The following is a 19,515-nucleotide window of genomic DNA, read 5'->3' as shown; positions in this document are numbered from 1 at the left end:
GGTGATCCAGAAAGTTCCAAAAAGCAAAACTGAATTTGCCTTATGGTGGCAACTATTTACATAATATTTATATTGTATTTACAGTAATTTACATAACATTTACATTGTATTAGATATTATATGTAAAGTAGGGATTCACAGTATATTAGAGGACATACATAGATTATGTGCAAATACTATGCCATTATAAGGGATTTGAGCATCTGTGGATTTTGGTATCTGAGGTAGTCTTGGAACCAATGCCCTGAACATACTCAGAGACAACTGTATGTCTGTCTGTCTGTCCTTTTATCTATCTCTTTTTTTCTCTGTTGGATTTTAAAGTAATTGCATACATTGGTACCTTTCCCCTAAAATATTGCAGCATGCATATCATTAGAGTTCAGTATTTAGTTTTTGCTTTTAATGTAAAATTTACATGCAGTGAAATGCACAAATATTTATTGTGCATTTGCTGAGTTTGGCAAATGCATATATATCCCTATATAATCCAAACCTCTATCAAAATTAGAACATTATCATCATTCCAGAAAGTTCCCTCATGCTCCTTCCCAGGCAGCCGCTCCTTGCCATTCCTGCAACCACCTTCTAATTTTTCTCCTGCCATAGATTAGTTTTGTTTGTTCTAGAACTTCATATAAGTGGAATTATGTATCATCTACTCTTTTATGTAAGACATTTCACTAAGCATTATGTTTTTAAGATTCATCTTTGTTTCAGATGAGTAGTTTATAGTATTGTGACTGTTAATTTTTAAAAGCTCTTAATACATATTATTAAGTTGCCCTCTAGAAAGATGTGATCAGATTTGAATATCACAGCATATGAGAGTGCTTGTTATGCTTTCAACAATCTGATTGTGACAGAGTGGTGTTTTATTGGTATTTTACTGATATTTCATTTATCGTTACCTTTTTCTTTGCAAAGTGTTTTGGACCCTTGAATTTCCTCTTTAGTGAATTCATGTCTGTTGCCTACTTATCTGGGTTTTAGAGTTTAAAAATTTTTATTTATAAGAACTTTTTTTTTCATTGCGGCACTTTAAATTTCATTACACTCAAATTAGGAGATATATCTAGAGGACCATCAGCACCTGGTTAATAAAATACTGTGTATCAGTGAAGCCAGTGAATAGAATGAAGTAGCTCATAATGTATGCATAATGAAAGATCTCCAAAATACTTTTAGTAAATAAAAATATGAGTGGTTGTATGTCAGTTTGGTCCTTCAAGAAGCAGATGCCAGAGTTCCCATCGTGGCTCAGGCGTTAATGAACCCAACTAGCATCCTCGAGGACGTGGGTTCGATCCCTGGCCTAGCTCAGTGGGTTAAGGATCCTGTGCTGTGGCTGTTGTGTAGGCCGGTGGCTATAGCTCGGATTCAACCCCTAGTCTGGGAATCTCCATATGCCTCGGGTGTGGCCCTAGAAAGACCCCAAAAAAAAAAAAAAAAAAAAAAAAGAAGCAGCAGCAGATGCCAAGATGAGATTAGACAGGTAAGAGACTTGTCGCAGGAAATGCCTGTGAAGTATATAGGAGGAGAAAAACAATAATAGCCAATGAAATCTTTCAGACCACGGTGGTCTGACATCTGAGGAAGCAGAGAGGAAGGAAGGATGGGATAAAAAGAGTCTTAAGCCATAGTGAATTTAGGGAAATCCCTGGCTAGGCCTATAGGGAATCTGAGTAATGATTGTGAGTTGAAGGAACTCCATGATGGGCAGGATGGAGCCTTCGTGTGCTCAGTCATTGACTGAGGCCAGCCTGGGGGAGGTGTGGCCTCAGTGTGAACACTCTGGTAGATCCAAACAGGTGGCAGGTGGAGGCTCTCAGTCAGCTCTAATCAGAAGAGGTTTTCTTGAATGAGATCTAAGTGGTGCATCTCCACAACTAACCCAGTCTACTTAGGCCATGTCGATTTACTTTTCGAAACACCTTTGGAGGCAGTTCTTCTTGATGCCTGTGGTCCTCTCTTCCTGAGAAGAAACTGCTGTCTGGACTCACTGAGGTTCAGGTTCTTCATGCCTCCTCATGGAAGGAATTCAGCCAGAGACAAAGTGATAGGCAAGAAATAGATTTATTAAGATAGGATGCTTGGGAGAGATGCAAGTAGGCAGGCAAGGAGGCTCTGCCTATAAGAACTTTTTAATATGTTTGGAAATTAAGTTTTAATCTCTTATGTTTATTGCAGATCTTTTTCTCTAGTCTTTTTATTGGATATATTTTTAAAAATGTAGACTTTTTTATGAAATCAAATCTAGCACTCTTATTTTTTTATTTGGTTTATACAACATCCTCTTTTATTATAGAAGCAGTGCATGAATTGTGGAAAATTAGCAAATGCTTTCACAACCTAGAGATCATTTATTGTAACATGTCTGTACATATCCTTCCATATTCTTTCTCCCTCCGTCTCCCTCTCTCCTTGTCTCTCACACCATCTATATGCATTTTTTTCACTGAAAGTAGGTTATATAGTAAACATTACTGGGTTTTTTTTTTAAAGTAGTAAAGTATACATAAAATATACCATTTTGGTGTATAGTTTAGTGGTATTAAGTATATTCACACTGTTCTGCAACTATCACCACTATCCATCTCTAGAACCTTTGAACTTCTGGGTTCATCTTACAGGTTCCTTGTGGTGTCTTTTAGCTTTCCTTTTATCTGCTATATCTCATGCGAACTAGATATTATATGCAAAATGGATTAAAGTTAAATGTTTTGGATTAGAATACATCATTGGTGATTGCTGAGTCACATCAGAAGATAAATGATATCTGATTGCCCCACCATTATAAATCACTGGGTTAGGATGATGAGAATATGACGCCTCCACTAGAACCATTAGGTTCTCCTCATATGACCATTAAGTGACCTTGCAGCACTTGCCTCTATTCAAATGTTTAATTTACTGTAGGCTATCTAATGCCCTTCCTCCCTCCTGTTCCTTCTTTCTTTCTTCACCAATTGGTAATCCTTATCTAAAATGATAACTCTTGGAGTTCCCTGGTAGCTTAGTGGGTTAAGGACTGGTGGTGTTACATCTGTGGCTCGGGTTGCTTCTATGGCGTGGGTTCAGTGCCTGGCCTGGGAACTTTGGCATGCCACAGGTGCAGACAAAAATAAAAAAATAAAGTAACAGTTCTCATTAGGGTTAATAGATGATGTTTCCTAATTCAGTTTACTTTTCTACGTGCAGTAGTTTGCGATCTTCTATAAAGAAATTTCTTTAATCAGGTCGGCCTAGAGCTTTGTGATTACTATAAAATACAGTTCCTATTAGAAAACCAGTATATTTGCTTAATTTTTCTCTTTAGTTAACAGTTTTAATAGTGAGGAGTTGTTGCCTCAAATGGTAATGAATGTGTTGGGTTTTTAAAATACCCCCTTTCTTTTTTTTTGGCCATGCCTGCAGCATGTGGAAATACCCCAGCCAGAGGCTGAACCTGTGCCACAGCAGTGGCCCAAGCCACAGCAGTGACAATGCTGGATCTCCAACCCGCTGAGCTGCCAGGGGACTCCAGAATATCACTTTTCAAAAAATGTAATTATGGACATATGGAGTTTCACTAGTTAGATATATTTGGATCTATTACAGACTTATTTTCTTTTTGGCAGCTGAAATTGTAACACCTTTGGCTATTGGGGGCTCCAATCGATCCTATATCCTTTTGATACATTCTTCTAATCCTTAAAATCACAACCAGTTGTCCCTGGCTGAACTTGTTGTATCTATCTTGTCTGAGGCTGGCAATAAGCTGGGGTTTTTTTGTTTGTTTGTTGTTATTGTTATTTTTTTGTCTTTTAAGGGCTGTACCCACAGCATATGGAAATTCCAGGGTCTAACTGGAGCTGCAGCTGCTGGCCTACACCACAGCCACAGCAACGCCAGATCCCAGCTGCATCTGTGACCTACGCCATAGCTTATAGCAATGCTGGATCCTTAACCCACTGAGTGAAGCCAGGGGATTGAACTTGAATCCTCGTGGATACTAATCAGGTTCTTAACATGCTGAGCTACAATGGGAATTCCAGCAATAAGCCTTTTTTCCAAGGAGCCCTGGTCCCCTTACTGGGAAATGGTGTTGGAAACTACAGTAAAGGTGCTAGGAGTACTACTTATTCAAGCTATAATATTGTTTTGGAGCTATTTTGGTGGATAGACCTAGAAAATCTATACATTTAAAAAACTATGCAATTCATACATATTTTCAACTTAGATTTAATAATTCAGCATTTTACCTTTTTTCTTTCTTTCTTTCTTTTTATGGATGCACCTGTGGCACATGGAAGTTCTCAGGCTAGGGGTCCAATTGGAGCTTCAGCCTGCTGGCCTATGCCATAGCCACAGAAACACCAGATCCGAGCTGCATCTGTGACCTGTGCTGCAGCTTACAGTAATGCTAGATCCTTTAACCCATTGAGCAAGGCCAGGGATTGAACCCACATCCTCATGGCTACTAGTCAGATTCTTAACCCGTTGAGCCACAGTGGGAATTCCTTTTTTTTTTATCAGTTTAAAAATTAGATTCCCAGAGTTCCCGTCGTGGCACAGCGGAAACGAATCCGACTGGGAACCACGAGGTTGCCGGTTCGATCCCTGGCCTTGCTCAGTGGGTTAAGGATCTGGCATTGCTGTGAGCTATGGTGTAGGTCGCAGACACGGCTCAGATCCCTGTTTGCTGTGGCTCTGGTGTAGGCCAGCAGCAGCAGCTCCAATTGGACCCCTAGCCTAGGAACCTCCGTGTGCCACAGGTATGGCCCTAAAAAAAGACAAAAGACAAAAAAAAAAAAAAAAAAAAAAACCAGATTCCTCATATTAGCAGTCTAGTGATATTTGTCTTTGTCTAACTTCACTTAGTACAATAATTTTTAGCTCCATCCATATTGCTGGAAATGGCATTATTTCATTCTTTTTTCCGTGGCTGAGTATTATTCCATTGTATATATTTACCACGTCTTCTTTATCCAGTCCTCTGCTGGTAGACATTTAAGTTGCTTCCATATCTTGGCTATCGTAAATAGTGCTGCAGTGATCATTGGAGTGCATGTATCTTTTCAAATCATGTCTTTTTCTGGATATATGCCCAGGAGTGGGATTGCTGGATCATGTGGTAGTTCTGTTTTTAGTTTTTTAAGGGCCCTCCATGCTGTCCTCCATAGTGGTTGCATTATGCTTACATTCCCATCGACACTGTAAGAGGGTTCCCTTTTCTCCACACCCTCTGCAGCATTTGTTGTTTGTAGACCTTTTGATGATGGCCATTCTGACTGGTGTGAGGCAATACCTCTTAGTAGTTTTGATTCTTAATGAAACCTTTCACTTTATGTATTCCAGCTTCCTCCTTTCATGGAGGAGGAAATTGCAAAATATACTCTTTTCTATCAGTTTTATTGTATCAGAAGCAATAGAGAGATTGAACACTTGGGATTTCTGATTTCATTTGGTTATCAGATTTGGGTATCACTAATGGAGTTGCTTAATTATTGCAAAATGGTTCTGTTTTCATTTTAAAGCCATGTATAGATACCTATTTTTTTTTCTTCTCAGTTTGTAACCCTAACATTTGTAGTTGGAGTTGTCATGCTGTGAATCTCTAGTATTGTGTAGGCATTCACCACATATTGGACCAGTTTCCTTTACTCTGCTGTAACATTATTATTATTATTTATTTATTTTTGTCTTTTTGTCTTTTTAGGGCTGCACCTACGGCGTATGGAGGTTCCCAGGCCAGGGATCTCATTGGAGCTACACCTGCCCACCTACACCACAGCCACAGCAATGCCAGATCCAAGCCACGTTTGTGACCTACGCCACAGCTCACGGCAACACTGGATCCTTAACCCACTGAGCGAGGCCAGGGATCAAACCCCCAACCTCATGGTTACTAGTTGGATTTGTTAACCACTGAGCCACGATGGGAACTCCTGCTCTGACATTTTTAAGTAAAAGCAGGAAGTCTTGTTCCTTTTTCCTCCCTAAGCCTTTATGCCATGTCTTTTTGTTATTCTAGTGTCAAAAGACACAGGATCTTGAAAAGCCAAAGATTCTCAGTGAGGTGAGCTGCAGTAAAACCTTGTCTGCAATGAAGGCAGGCATGAGGTTCGCCTGATGCTGTGGGCCGGCGGTATTGATGATAAATCGATCATAAAGGGCCCAGAACACCATTATGGGGATAATGATAGTTGACAATATGAGCAAACATATACACGTTTTTAATACTAATGAATGTCAGCACTTCTATTTGACATTAATCTCTACAGAGAGATGAATTTTCAGAGACAAGTTGAATAATGTTTTAGAGGCCTTCTAGTCTCACTTCTCCCCCATTGTAGGAATTCCATCATCAACTTTCCATCTATACAGAGAACTCTGATAAGTTTGTGTGATAGTCACTGATTCCTTTTTTTTTTTTTTCTGCTTTTTAGGGCCACACATGCAGCATATGGAAGTTCCCAGGCTAGGGGTCGAATCAGAGCTGCACCTGCCAGCCTACACCACACCCACAGCAATGCGGGATCCAAGCTGCGTCTGCAACCTACACCATAGCTTGCTGCAATGCCTGATCCTTAACCCACTGAGCAAGGCCAGGGAGCAAACCTGCATCCTCATGGATACTAGTTAGATTCGTTTCTGCTAAGCCATGATGGGAACTCTTATTTAATTAATTAATTTTTTTTTTCTTTTTAGGGCTACGCCTGAGGCATATGGAAGTACCCAGGCTAGGGCTTGAATTGGAGCTACAGCTGCCAGCCTACAGCCGCAGCAACACAGGATCCAAGCCATGTCTGCAACCTATGCCACAGCTCACGGCAACACGGGATCCTTAACCCACTGAACAGGTAACCTCCCACTTTAGATGAAACACGGGCATTAGGGAATAGGCTTTCCTCTAATTGTCTGTGTCTCCCTGACCCCTCATTCTCCAGTGCTTGTTTAGAAATCTGAACATACCATTGCTGGGCTATAGTCAAAGAGGGCAGGGGAATTAGAATTAGACTTGGGTTTGAATTCTGGCCTTGGTACTTACCTAACTGTGAATTGGAACAAAGTCACATAACTGTCTGTGAGCCACAGTTCCTTGTATGTAAAATGAGTGAATGAGAGAAGGTGTGGGAAGATACCTGTCATGCACCATAGATGTGACAAACTTTTCCAGTTATTCTTTTCTTATTGATTAGAATTGTGTTTTCTCACCAGTGGGTCAGGAGAGAAGGAAGCTCTGTTACAGTCCTTTTCCGTGCTGCTAAATATACTGATAATGGAAAAATAAAACAGGGGGTTAGTGGCTTTCTGACCTGTAAACCAAAAAACAGTTTTCAGAGCCAAAAGCAGTGTTTGCCTTGAGAGGCCAAGAATATTTCTGCAATGTAGGACAGCTTCAGATCTCACGTGAATCTCTGGGGTAATCACAATTCCCGTTTGGGTTCACTTGTTTATAAGGCTCGCTTTGCTACAATGTGAAGTTTGCTTGTTGTGCTCAGTTTCTGCTGGAGTGAAATAGTGTAGGCTGACTGGAGGTGGTCTCCGGTAGGGGCTGGTAGGAATTGAACTTGTTCTTCCAGTGTGTAGGCACTGGCCAGTTAGAGCAATATGTTTGTCCCATCACAGGCTTTAGAAGATCCTGGGGTCATGACATTCTCACTGGGCCCTGGCTCTCGCCCACCAGGTTGTTTTGGAGTCAGCAGTTTCTAAGTCATGGCGCAAGGGCTTTGTCCTGCTCCTAGTAGGACTACTGTAGAGCCAGGTTGCTAAAATGATCTCCCTTATTTCTCCCTCATGAGGAAACTTTCTGGAATTTCTACCCGACCTAAGCTATTCTTCTGAAAAACTTGTCTTCAGACTTTTTCCTCTACTTCCCAGGTAAGTGGAACCCACATGCAGAGGTTCGGAGGAGGTGCAGAGTGATCAGACACAGACCTGATCATGGCATTCCGTGCCTCAGACCCTCTGCGGCTCCCCATTGCCATCTTCAGACTGTGTGACCTCAAAGCCCAGCCTGATATGGCTTCTCCTGCCTTCTTTAGCTTCATCTCGCGTCGTAGACATTGAATACTTCAAGTACTTATACTTCCCGGGGGCTTAAAGACCTCTGGCTTTTGACTATGTAGTTTCCATGCAAGCGCTCTGCTGAGAATTCATCCCCAGCTTAATCAGCAGAAATAGCAGAAAAACTTTGGTAAAGGTACAACTCTAAGAAGGATGTAGTTTTGTTGGAGGAAGTGTCGTATGACTGGAAAAAATGCCCTCACATTTTTGTGTTTGTGAAGTTCCATTACCAAAAAAAAAAGACAAGACTAAGATAGGATGAGGGTTCAAACTGTCAAAGTCATGCATGCTCAGAAGATGGAGAAGTCCTTATAGGCTGCTCTGGGACAGCATTTGACCCCCTGGCTGTTTTCACCCTAGCCCTGAGGACCCAGGGAATTGAAGGAGGTCAGACAGGGTGGATATCCTGTGGAGCAGAGGAGTGTGCTGGTGGCTGATAGAGCTTATCCTTGCTCCCTTCCCAGAGGAGTCTGAGGCTTCTGACATGGTCTCTCCTTGGGGGGCATCTGAAGAAGTTGTCTCTTCATTATAAATGAAAGCGCACTTGGATTTGACAGTGCACTTTGTTGTGTGGGACGAACATGCTTTTCTGTGGTCATTGTGGTGCCAGTTTTCACCTGGTTCTTCTACCTTGACTTACCGTGGGTCACTAACCTAGAAGTCAACTATGATTGATCAAATGTAACAATAAAACCATCATGTATGGAATGTGTGCTGCATACAAGGTACTGTTCTAAGTACCTTGTATTAATTAATCCTTACGAAAACCCAGTGGGTTTGGTGTTACCCTAAAGGTTCATCTTAGAGAGTAAGAAAACTGAAGCAAGTGGGAGGTTTTAACAATTTCCCCAAGGTTTCCTTACACCCAGTACCCTGGTTTCTGAGTCTGTACTAGACACTGCTACTTCCGTACTTTTCATTTTTACTTTTGGAGATTTGTGAAATGTTATGAATTTTTTTTTTTTTTTTTTGTCTTTTGTCTTTTTTTTTTGTTGTTGTTGTTGTTGTTGTTGCTATTTCTTGGGCCGCTCCCGCGGCATATGGAGGTTCCCAGGCTAGGGGTTGAATCGGAGCTGTAGCCACCGGCCTACGCCAGAGCCACAGCAACGCGGGATCCGAGCCGCGTCTGCAACCTACACCACAGCTCGCAGCAACGCCGGATCGTCAACCCACTGAGCAAGGGCAGGGACCGAACCCGCAACCTCATGGTTCCTAGTCGGATTCGTCAACCACTGCGCCACGACGGGAACTCCTGTTATGAATTTTTTTGTCTTTTTTTTTTTTTTTTTTTGAGACAATTGTCATGATTATATTGGTCAGGATTCTTTTGATTGCAAGTGACAGCAACCTAATCTAAACTAGCTGAGGCCAAAAGTGAAATTTGTGGATCACTGTTGTCTGGTTTACCTAACCAAACCATGGGAAGGGCAGGGGCATGGCAGCCTCTGGGACAGATGAAACCAGACTCTTTCTCCTCTCATGTGATGTCATCTTCATTTTCTTGGGCTGCTTTGATGTCATCTTCATTTTCTTGGGCTGCTTTTCTGTTCAGCAAGAAACAGTACCCACCAATAGCTCCTAGCCTCACATATCATAGTTTCATCAACAGAGAAGGATTGAGCCTCTTCCTTTAATTCCAATTTGAAAGTCCCTGGTAGGAACTAAGACAGGCCTGGCTTGGAACACCTGCCTGCCCAGCAGCCAGTGGTGGCTTTTATGATGGGCAACCACTTTCACAGAAGTGGGTAGTTGGATGGGAAGGAGCAGCTCTCAGAGGAAGGGAGAGAGCTGGTCAGACAGACGATAGCTGCTCCTGCTCTGGGGTTCAGCCTAAGCCCTCAAACACTTTTCAGTGTGAGAATTAATACCCCTTTTGTATGTAATGGGAGTTATTGGTCCTAATTCCGACTCTGAGCCAGTTTGCTATACAGCAGGTCCCCTTTCCAGTAATTCTGTTTGCTAAAAAGAATGGATACTAACTTGTGGGAAAATTGCCACAAGTTTTGACATAGAAAGGGCTTCCCAGTTGACCTTCCTCCTTACTTGTGTGTCCTGCCTGAAAGATACTTAGTGATGCTGTTTGCTCATTACTTCTCTTTTTATCCAGTGCTTTCATAGCTATTACTTGTTTTCATTCTGTTTTTGCATTCCCAAACGAGATCATTGCATCCTGTGTTTTTGTGCTTCTGTTTTGCCAGCTAACTGTATCTTGGACAAGTTATCCAACCTTCTGGGCCTTAATTTCTGGCCTAATAGAAGAGATTTACTGTTGTAACAAACCCCCAAATATACAAAAGTATCAACCTTGAAAGATGTTGCTCAGTCACCTAAAATTTAGAATAGGTGTTGCTGTTCAGTGGAGGACTCTTCTCTAAGTGGCAGTTCAGGGCTCCTTCCATCTTGTGGCTCTGCCATCTTTAGCACCCTTGCATGTCTGCACAGACAGCTTTCTGAAGGAGAAAGAGCGTGAAGGATTGTGGGTTGAGAAGTTTTTAGGGACCAGACCTGGAAATAATCCATATCAATTTGTTCCTTGGCCACTGGGCCACACACCTAACTTCACTGGAGGCTGGGAAAATAGGATCTGGCTATATCTATTTTTGCTCAGGAAGGAAAAGAACTGGGTTTAAACAGCCAGCCAGTCTCTGCCACACTTCTTTGGTGACCTTTGTAAATGTTCCCCTTTCCCTTCTCCCATGCATAGCAGTTGTGAAGCTTGGGTGGGATTGAGCCTGCCCCTCAGTTCCAGGGTCATCCCTAATATCCTTATCGCTACAGTTATTTGTTCAGTAGTAGATACATAGCCCAAGTCTAAGTCAGGCAGGACGTGAAATCCTTTTGTCCTAGCCACTAGTTCAGCGGCAGGCGTGTGATGTAAACTGTCTCATGAGACTGTAGAGTGGATGGGGGGGGGGTAGATGATGTCATTGCCTTTCCCCATTCCTGCAGTGAGGACGCAGCAGGCAGGCTCCAGGATGAGCATGAGTTCGCAGGATTGTAGTCGAGCATCAGAGTCCTACAAACCTCTCCTGAAGCTCAAAAGATCTCACTGTGGACTTCTGCATTTGCCTTAGTTGATAAATTCACTTTATCACACAGTAATTAGAAGTTAATTTTCCTTATTTGCAGCCAGAAGCATCCTGACTGATAGAATTTATGAAATGGAATGGGATCAGGGTGAGAGAAAAAATGGAGTTTGGCTCTTTAAGTTCTGCTTTGGTTTGTTGCTGCCACGCCTGTGATGTTTCTTCAAATACTTGAACACCTAAGCAGGGTCTGAATGGATGTTATCCTAGTTTGACTCCCACTTTTCTGGAATTACAGCTGAGATAAGTATTTTTAAACATTCTTTTTTTTCTACCTTTAGAAAATGATTTCTCTCTGGATTGAATGATAGTTTCATTGAAGAATAAATTCAGACATTTTTTCCTTCTGTCAAAGTGAAGGGAACATAGTTCATAAGCTTTCTTTCTCCATGTTTCATTTTAGCAACTTCTCTAAAGTTTACCTTTTCATTAAGAAAGTATATGGGGAGTTCCCGTCGTGCCCAGTGGTTAACGAATCCGACTGGGAAGCATGAGGTTGCGGGTTCAGTCCCTGCCCTTGCTCAGTGGGTTAAGGATCCGGCGTTGCCGTGAGCTGTGGTGTAGGTTGCAGTCGCGGCTCGGATCCCGCGTTGCTGTGGCCCTGGCGTAGGCCAGTGGCTACAGCTCCGATTCGACCCCTAGCCTGGGAACCTCCATATGCCACTGGAGCTGCCCAAAGAAATAGCAAAAAGACAAAAAAAAAAAAAAAAAAAAAAAAAAAAAGAAAGAAAGTATATGGAATAAATATATCATATGCATTGCAGGATGCACTTGGTTTATAGCAGCATATTATCTCTGTATTTTATAGGCCTTCTTTATTTCTTGAGTTGGTATGTTCCCAGCCCTTTTGGAATTTGAACAGTCAAATTTGCTGATTTTAGAGCACCTCCATCTTCAAAAAAATGCCACATGCCACATGGTATCCCTGAAAGAACATTTTGAGAGAATTATATGGTATTCAATAAGGCAATTTAAAATAAACTGTTGGAGTTCCCTTGTGGTGCAGCAGCTTAAGAATCCGACAGCGACTTGGATGGCTGCTATGGCTCACCCAGGCACTTCCATATGCCACCGTGGGTGCAGCCAAAAAAAAAAACAACAACAACAACAAAAAAACCACTACTACTACAGCAATAAAACAAAAACAAACCTGTTAAGTATTGAGGAATTGTTGTTCAAGAAACTGATTTGCACAGCCAGAAGCCATTAGCTCAGCACACATACTGCTGTGGTGACAAATGTGAGCCATGAAGCTCCAATCTGACTCATTCCTCTTAGATTATGGAGAAAGCAGTGGGCTCACATCCTCATCATTAGAACTGCCCTCCTTTCCTTATTTCAGAAAAAAAGTTGAGGTACTGTAGGATGAAGAAGCAAACAGATAAGAGAATTGGGGCCAAGGGAAACTAATGAGTTGAGTCAGGAGTCAGGTCATATGTGGCAATGCATGCCACAGGGACTTGCATGGTTCCTGGGGTAGGATCACACATTTGGCTCTGAGCTTCTACAGCCTCAACAAATAGGAGACAGTCCCAGAATTCTTGAGATTTAACAGAAGCTAGTGACTCAGGAGGAGTGTACTTTTTGAGCCAAGGCCAAAGGAAATCACTGTCCTGGGCCCTTTTTAGGGGACAAAACTCTTAACAGTGTTCACATAATAAATGCGGTGAGTGATCCTCACTGCAAGCTGAGGGCATAATGCTATATGTGGGTTCTAGGTCAGGCCAGAGTAAGTGGCCCAGGCACCCTGCTAATTTGATTCAGGAATTAAAATTTAGTTTGTCTGGGAGAATGTGATATTTATCAGCTTTTAATCTCAGCCAATTTTATGTATATGTATGTGATTAGAAGTGAAGATTGGTCTTCTTCCAAATGTGTTCAGCCATATGTGATTTCTCTTTTGTATGTTGCCTGTTACTTTTGGCCATTTCCTATTGGAGAACTGGAAGGGTTTTTTCAATTTGTGTGGAAGTTTTTTTTTTTTTTCTTTTTTCTTTATAGGGCCGAACCCGTGGCATATGGAAGTTCCCACACTAGGGGCTGAATCACAGCTGCAGCTGCCAGCCACAGCAACGCCAGATTGGAGCCACATCCGTGACCTACACCACAGCTCATGGCAGCGCCAGATCCTTAATGGACCAAATGAGGCCAGGGATGGGATCCTCATCCTCATGGATACTAGTTGGGTCTTAACCAGCTAAGCCATGACAGCAACTACATGTATGGAAGTTTTTTAAAAGTTAAGGATGTCATTAATTCATTTGTCATTTGTGGTAAATAACTTTTTCTGGTTTGCCTTTTACATTTGCTTATGATGAATGTTTCTAGGATTAGTTACTGAAATGGGATAAGTGATTGTCCTGGGAGTGGGAGGATGGGGTTCGGGATGCTGGCTTGAGAAGGGGGAACATTTGGAATAGTCTTTACATGGAGGGGAGGAGTGGTGAGGGATGTAGAGAAAGCTTCCGGGGCAGCACTTCTTGGCACCCAGCTGACGTTGCACATCGTGCATTTCTGTGCTATTCTGCAAGGTTGTGTGATTCTTCAGCAGTGCTTGGCCCTCTTGCATATTTAGTCACAAGCTAGACAGTTGGGCTGTTGGAATTGGAGTTTTGCTTTTCTCAGACTGTCCACTGGCTATTGACATGGCAGGTAAGAGTGAGGGCTGTGAGTCTGGGTTTGGCAGAAGTAGTAGACGCGAGAAGAGGCCTGGCAGTCTAGGAGAACAGGTGGGAGAAGGCCTGATAGCCTCGGTGAAAGGAACAAAAGGCTCATGCTTAGGACAGCACCTGCTGTGTAGACCGCTCAGCACTAATAACTTTCACAGCAGCGTGTACTGGTGGTGAGCAGTGAGGACTACAGAAGAGGCTGCCATGTAGATGAATTTTGCTGTTCAGGATCACACAGGGGCACTGGAAAAGGGAGACTGAGGGGCTTCTAGTATGCTTGCTGGGAATGGTGTTTTTTGATCTGTGTGCTGGTTACACAGCTGTGTTCCGTTTGTGAAAATCCATCTATTAGTACACTTATGACACATGTACTTTTCTCTCTGTGTTCAATACAACATAAAGAAATGAAAGAGTGCACACTTGGGTGCTAGTCCACACATTTTCAAATCCCAGCTCTTTCTGGCCACTTTACAGCTGTGGGGCCTTGGGAAAATTATTCAACCTTTCTGTGCCTCAGATTTCAAATCATAAGATGAGAAGAATAATAGCACTTACATCCTAGGAGTGCTGTGAGGATTAAATGAGTCAATACACGTCAAGGGCTTTGAATAGTGCTTAGTGCATGGTAAACACTTCCTGATATTAGTTATTTTTGTGAATAATGGTTATTGCTGTTGTAAAGCAAAGAGATATGAGAGGGAACTGATGAATTGGGAAGTTGCGGTCAGAGAAAGCTAGTGGATAGTCTGTCAAATGATGTCCTGATGTGGCAGTGCAGTGTGCCTGGAGAGGGGGTGTGGAGTTGGGGGGAGTCAGAATTAAATGGAAGGAACTGTGGTGTGGTGGTGTTGCTGCGTGAACCCTGACGTTACCTAGGACTTGAAGTGGAGAAGACTGATCTTGAGTTGCTAAGGCCCTTAGCAAATGTGAGTGGCCTGTGGCTTTGTGGGGTGACTCGAGTCTCAAGGGTCAGAGCTGGAGTGGCAGTCGGGGAGGGGGGATAGGAGCAGCCTCCCCCCTGGCAGAATAGTCTGGAGGAGAGCAGCCACAGCCTGTGTGGGGTCTTATTCCAGGGCTCTCCTAGGAGTCTCGGTGTCACACAGTTAGTGGCCCAGAGAGGTGTCGGAAGCCAGGTGACGTTTGCTGTGTTGTGACAGTGAAATATAGGTTAATTATATCTGCTTTATTTAATGTGTTTTCAGGGTTCCACTCTCATTCTGCTGATATCTGTAATGGTCTCCCTGTCACTGCCTTTCTCCTTGAAACTTGCCTGGATTTTGTCCCACTAGACCCTTCCTTCTCATTGGGTAACTAACCCCCATCCTCATTTTTTTTTGGAGGAAATTAAAGTCATCCTAGTTCCACGCTCTGGGACTTAGGTCTCACTTCTAGCAACTGGCCCTTGTTGGACATACTCCTGTCTTTAATTCCACTGTCAGATGTGGGTCCTGCTATTATATTCTATCTAGATCCTTGCCAATGTCCTGGCCTCCCCTGGCCTCCTCTGTTTAGTTGAGGCCTCCTTTGCATTTAGTTATCTCCCTTTTCTGACTCCAGGCCTCAAGGATGAAGTCCTACCAATACTCAATGACTCCTCCCCCACCCTTGCTGATCAGCTACCACTACCTACTCCTTTGCTCCCACCTTCCGCCCCGCCCCATCCTATCTTGCCCTGCTTGCTGAGCCATCCGCCTTCTGCTGAATCTCCTGAAAGCAGTGTCTGCCAGCATTGTTTGCCGGGGATACAGTGCTCTTCCTGACTGAGGGAGCCTCCCTCTCCCGTGTCTGAGTAGCCAGGCATCTACTCCACCTTAGTCGAGGCTGCCTGGCCACCTCCTCCCAGGCCAGCCCGTCCTTTGTCTTCAGGGCTCCTGTTCTGACAATGGGCACATGGGAGGGACAGGTTTTGAGTCCTGAAAAAAGAAAAAGGAAGGAAATGTCCTTCACACAACCTCTGCCCATTTTTCCTCATTCTTCCTGGGATGTAGTGTGTGTGATGTTTTGTTGTTTGGGGCGGGGGATATTCAAAGTGGAGAAGGATGGGAGAGTTGAAGAGTAATTTTTACTTTGTAAGTGGGCAAAGGAAGTCTTAAAAAGTTAACATTGGAGACCATTTTAGCTTTCTTCTCTCTGCCTTTTGATATGATACTGGAAGACTATTGGGCAGAATTTACTAAAGTTGAACATATGCATGTTCTCTCACTCATCAGTTCTACTCCTAGATATGTACCCCACAGAGATGTATATACGTTCACCAAAAGTCACATACTAGAATGTTCATGGCAGTATTATTCATGATAGCTAAAAGCTAGAAATGACCCCAGCGTTCATCAAAAGGAGAATAAATTGCTGTATAAGCGTACAAGGCCATACTTGGTAGCAATGCATACACGCTGCATGCAACAGCATGGATGAATTTCACAGGCAAAGTGTTGAGCAAAAGAAGCCAGAGGAGGCACAATGGTGGTGTTTTGGGAGCACTGGGGTGTAGGTTCCATCCCTGGTCAGCACAGTGGGTTAAGGATCCCATGTTGCCGCAGCTGCAGCTTGGATCTGATCCCTGGCCCAAGCACTCTATTCATTATGCTGCAGGATGGCCAAAAAACAAAAGGAAAAAAAAAACAAAAAAAAAAACCCAGGAAGCCAGATGAAAAAGGTTCCATACTATATGACTTAATTTATACGAAGTTCAAAATCAGGCTGAGCTGTCGAGTTGGGGGTCAAGATGGGGCTGACCTTTGGGGAGGAGCGGGGGGTGGTGACTTAGGGAAGGCGTGAAGGCTTCTGAGTATGGTAATGTTGATTTCTTCCCCTTGATGGTAGCTCTAAGGGTAAGTTCATTTTGTGATAATTCATACTTAAGATTTATATTCTTTTCTGTAAATATGTTAACCTTCAATAAAAATCTGTATTTTGAAAAACCCCTCAATATGTATTATACTTGATTCACAGTTTTCATAAATGTATATGGTCCTTCTGGTCTCCAGGACTTGCCTGGCAGGTGCTTTTGCCTCAGTCTGAAATAGTCTTTTACTTCCTTTTCACTCAGTTCCTTTTCTTCTTTCCCCCATCAGCTGTTTCCCTCCCTCCCCCAAACATGCAGGGTCCCGTTTCCCTATTACATACTCAGTTGGCACCATTTCCTGAAGCATAGCTCTGATTTCCCATGTCTGTGTGAGTATTTGCTTGCTTTTCCTCCTGATTTGTAGGCTTTAGGAGGGCAGAGGCCAGGCCTGTCCGGGGCCAGCCATTGTGTCTCCAGGGCCACCACTGCCCACATCCACTGGTGGTGGTCAAGTAAAAGAACTGAATGGACTGACTTCAAAGAAAGCAGCCTTTTTTTTTTTTTTTCTCTACCATTTTCAACTTTTAGTTTTGGGAAGTGCAAACTTGAAGGAACCATGAAGTTGAAGCCCCTCTGAAGTTGCGTGGAACATTTTGGGATTACAGTAACTTTAATTGCCTTAAAGTGTGACCTATAGAAAAACTGAAGGAGTGCAGTAATACTGGCTAGTCAGTTAGTGTCCCCTCACCTAGTTCTGTGCCCACTAGTCATGTTGTCGAGAACAGTTTATATATGATGACTTCATTTGTTCTGGCTTTTCTCATGACAATCCTAAGGTCAAGCCTATTTTAAGCCTGAGAAATATGTCCTGGAAGTTAGTTCCAGAGTCCCTACTTCCTTTTTCTTTCCTTAGTATCGAAATCTTGGCTGTCTTCCCTATCCTCTCTCTCTCTCCTAAACTGTTCTCAGAAACAACTTTGAAAGTAACGTAAATATCCTCTCTGTTGATTTTCTCTGAACTTCAGTTGTTCTTTTTCAACTCCATGTGGGAAAATGACTTGCTCTTATTTACCATTCTAACTGATGGAATTAAGCCAAAAGCCATGTTCACGTTGATGCAGAAAGAAAAAACGTAAGATAGTACATTTATATTTAGGCTTTATTTGTTGGATGATTTGTGTGTGTGTGTGTGTGTGTGTGTGTGCATTTCCTTTTTGTATAAAGTAGTCAGGAGACAATTTTTGGAGCCAAACAGTATGGTTCTGCCACTCCCTGCCTTTTGACTTTTGGCAAGCCATGTAGCTTCTTTGGGCCTAAGCCTTTTATTTGTAAAGTGGGGGTAGTCATCAAGATTTGATTACATGATTAATATAAAACAATCTATTCAGTTCCTAAAAAATTATATAAACACCCAATAAAAAGCAGTTATCCAAAATGGAGAATTCAACTTTGTCATTAGGAAAATAAGGACTTTAACATATATAGTATCCATTAGATTCTAAAATATAGATTAAGGCTCTCTTTTTAAGAATATGTTTGGAAATTAGTTTTGGTGATTCTAAGTGATTATGTAATACCCAATTATAGAGTTTACCCTTGGGAACAGGAAGGAAATATAATATCATTATATTGATTTGCATAATTATTCCCCCCATCCCCAGTATCCTTAACTTGGGAAACAAAAGAGTGGTAGAGAATTTTGGAGAGTCTGATTCACTGTCAACTGTAATAATATTTTTTCTTTTTTCTGACATTTTTTTATTTAAGTATAGTTGATTTATAGTGCTGTGTCAATTTCTGCTATACAGCATAGTGACCCAGTCATACACATTTATATACACATTCTTTTTTTGATTGTTTGTTTTGCTTTTTAGAGCTGCACCTGTGGCATATGAAAGTTCTCAGGCTAGGGTCAAATCAGAGCTATAGCCACTGGCCTACTCCATAGCCACAACCGTGCAGGATCTGAGCCACGTCTGAGACCTGCACGATAGGTCATGGCAATGCCGGGTCCTTACTTCACTGAGGGAGGCCAGGGATCAAACCCATGTCCTCATAGATACTAGTCAGATTCGTTAACCACTGAGCCATGATGGGAACTCCAGGTGCTGTGTTAAATTTGTAAATTAGTACACACAGAACTGACATCTTTAGGTTGATGTATTTTTCTCCAAGAACATCATTTATCTTTCCATTTGTTCAAGTCTGTTGGGTTTTTCAGGTGTGTTTTTATACTTCTATAGAGATTCTTATTAAGCTTATGTTTAGGCATTTTGTGGATTTTTTTTTTCCTTTTATACGTAGGATTTTCTCTTCAATTTTATTTTATAACTGTTTCTCTTATTATAATTGAAGCCTATTGGTTTTTTATGTTTATTGCATAGCCTGCTAAATTTTCTGATTTATAGTGTTTTTTCCATCAGTTCTTTTGAATTTTCCAGATACATCTTTTTTTTTTTTTTTTGCTTTCTAGGGCCACACCTGCAACATATGTAAGTTCCCAGGCTAGGGGTAGAGTTGGAGCTGCAGCTGCCAGGCTATGCCACAGCCATGGCAACACCAGATCCTTAACCCACTGAGTGATGAGGGATCGAACCCTCATTGTCATGGATACTAGTTGGGTTTGTTACCAGTGAGTCACAATGGGAACTCCCGATTTTATCAGTATTTTAAAACATATTTGCAACATGTCTGGAATAAGCGTGGTTTGATGTTTTGATTGCTGGGAAAAAAGCCCCAATCACTTTTGGCTACTGAGAGGAAAATGGATTATAGGGGCACAAAAGTATCAGTAGGCTAAGTGGAGGACTTTCACAGCTGTCCAGACAAAGAGGTAGTTTGGGTTCAGTGGTCGCAATAGATGTGGAGGGATGTGGGCAAACTTGGGCTGTTACTTGGGGAGGTAGATTCTATAATGGTGCTA

The 19,515-nt window shown here is 42.3% G+C and overlaps 1 protein-coding gene across 3 annotated transcripts in view; it reads left to right on the top strand.

Moving 5' to 3' along the window:
• PDE8A (phosphodiesterase 8A) overlaps window positions 1-19,515 on the top strand; it is a 147,717-nt gene that overhangs the window by 14,631 nt on the left and 113,571 nt on the right. The window lies entirely within an intron of this gene.

The sequence above is a fragment of the Sus scrofa genome, chromosome 7 (assembly GCF_000003025.6).
Source record: "Sus scrofa isolate TJ Tabasco breed Duroc chromosome 7, Sscrofa11.1, whole genome shotgun sequence".
NCBI classification, from domain to species: domain Eukaryota; kingdom Metazoa; phylum Chordata; class Mammalia; order Artiodactyla; family Suidae; genus Sus; species Sus scrofa.
Note: the sequence above shows the minus strand (reverse complement) of the source record. Positions and strands in the feature narration are given on the sequence as shown.